Source organism: Phasianus colchicus, chromosome 4 (genome assembly GCF_987193195.1).
Source record: "Phasianus colchicus chromosome 4, bPhaCol1.hap1.1, whole genome shotgun sequence".
In the NCBI taxonomy this organism is placed as follows: domain Eukaryota; kingdom Metazoa; phylum Chordata; class Aves; order Galliformes; family Phasianidae; genus Phasianus; species Phasianus colchicus.
In genome coordinates, this window is record NC_143439.1 from 52220391 (window position 1) to 52223168 (window position 2778).

The following is a 2778-nucleotide window of genomic DNA, read 5'->3' on the forward strand; positions in this document are numbered from 1 at the left end:
ATTCTTTAAGATATATCTAATTAATCATGTAAAATGACTATAGTTTCTCCTCAGTAAAATGAAATTGAAGCTGTGGAAAACAAATCTGGTAAAAAGTATTGCTGATGTTACACAAATGGATGTTAGTTTTGTGAGGGGGTTAGCAATTTTAATGTGATCTCTTCTGAAGAACTATAAAGTGTTTAGGAATAGAACTGTTCTTTTTATTTGATTTCTCATCACTGCAGTATTAGGTAGTTAGCTTAGTTATCTATATGAAAAAAGACATATTGACAAAAAGATATTGACTTGACTAGAAGATCAAAGAATGAAGATTAAAGAAGCAGAATATGGCAGGAAGAGAAAACAACCAATTAGGTTATTATTCTGCAAACCAAATACTAACACATATGGCAGTAATAATCTATCCTGAAGTTTAATTTAAAGTTTCCCTTGTTTAATTTCAGCTTATCGGTCTTAGTTAAGTATTTTGTGCTACCATGAGTAATGCTTTATAAAAGTTTTTATCTGACTTTATGGTCAGGATGAATTCACAGATCTACAGCTGAAGCTGTTAAGGTAGTTAGCCAAGAAGAGCTTGTTGTTCAAAAGCTAAAGCCAACACAAGCCAAGGCAAGCCCAGGATCCTGTGCTGTCATGCTAGTTCAGTATTTGGCCTTCCACTAAAAATAGCAGCATTTATGCTTACCTGGAGCACACTAAGAAATTTACAGAAAATTGTCTTCTGCTATTTGCATGCTCAGCCTTTTTAGTGTAAATGCCACAGTTCTTCCTAGATTACAGCTCCACCAGAGAACTCCTATAGCCTAAGTCTTTCCTGCCTTTTTTTTTTTTTTTTTTTTTTTTTACTCTTGCTGCTTATTAGTCCCAAATTCCCTGTTCTCTATGAGTTGGCACAGGTTGGACATAATTTATTAATCACAAGGCAAATATACTTATTTTACTAAATTGTTAATCCCAGAGTCCTTTTCCATATGCTGCTTAACAAGCTGTCTGTATTAATTTTGCTTCACTTATGTTTGATCTTTGATTATTTTTATATTTTTAAGTTTCTTTATATTCCATACTAGACTTCAGAAGCAGTTACGTGTGTTTTGCTTGGTGCCTTTAAGATAGCTGTTTAGCTTGGCAGTCTGGATCATTCATATAGTGCAGGAAAAGATCTTGAGCTAACATAAAATGAAATGAGGCTTTGAAGTAATATCAGTCTCAGGACTATTTTTCATTTTGCAGAGAATTTATGGAATCATCTCCATTTACTAGTCCTTGTAAAGAACTACCTCGAATTTGAAAAATACTGCTCAGCAGTTGTCTTGCAGTAGAAAGCTTTATTTTGAATTCAGTTTTTTTTTTTTTTTAATTTTAAGCTGCTTTTTTTCTTTTTTTTTTTTTTTTAGTTTCATTTTTCTTTTAAGTATACTTTGTTTTAAATATATACTAGTGAACCTTTGCCTTTCAGATGCTAATATTTTTCTATTTTTCTTGATTCTTCTCAAAGTATCAGCATATAATCTTTGGGATGTACTTCCTTGTTTCTTGTTGCGTATTATCTTTCCTGCATTAATTCTGATTATTCTCCTGTTTTTGTGTACTATTTTGTGCTTTCCCAAGGCAGTCAGTCATTCTAGTCATGTTGTGTAATGTGCCCTATGAAATACTTATATTACCATGAATCTATGTGAAATGTCTTTGACCTGACATCCAATGTCTTCAGTTACCTCTGCTAAATATTTTCAAACTTGTTTTCTGTTTACTTAATAATGTTCATCTTAGGCAAGCATTACCAGTTGGCTGATTTTCAGGTGATACTACAATAGCATACAAAGTTTTATTGTGTAATTCAAGCTTACTAAACTCTGCTCTGTTACCTTAAATGCTCATGGACATAAAAATGTCTCTGAAGGTGTCTTATTTTTTTGCCAAGTTAATAATGTTAACTATTTGTCTTATTTTATTAATGGACTTGATTTCTTAAGCTCATTTTAGGTAGCAGAGTTATTTATAAATATCAAATTCCTGAACCAATAGAAAAATGCAAGACAAAATTGATGTTCAAAACTTCAGTTTAAGCTTCAGTTTAGCTGAAGATCAGTCTGTAGCCTTCCTAAAGATTATAAAGCCTGAGTGAATACTCATTCTTTACTACACAAGTTTCGTTCCTACAAGAACTTTCCATATTATTTATATTTAGTGGAAATTTCACAGATCTGGTGAAATTTTGATGATTTTGATGGCCGTAATATGTACTGTTTCCTTAATACCTTCAAACATCTTCAGCAATCACTCCCTCTTCCATTTCTCACTGTGCCTTCTCTTACTGCAGGAATGCTCTATTTTGTGATTCTCTTTAAATATCTCATTAAGGAAATGGGATAGATTTCTTATTTGAAATCATTGATAATGCCTACTTGCTTCTAAGGATGGAAAGATATTGTTTCCATCACATATTTAGAGCCTTAATGAGTCCTTATGATGCTTTCAATTCTGTTTACTCTTGTCTATCTTGCCTACATTTTATACTCCAAAATTACACCCCTCATTCATAACTCTGTGTTCTGGTTTCAGTTGAGACAGAATGGTGTTTTTTTTCATAGTGTCTAGTATGATGCTACATTTTGGCTTTGAGGAGAAAAACAGTGTTGATAGTGCACTGTTGGTAGCTGTTGAATGATGGGCGTGCACCCAGGGCAGGTCTATGACAAAGGTGGCCAAGGGATTATTCCATACCACATGACATCATGCAGAAGGCTATAAAGTTGTGGGGAGGTGGGTGGGAAT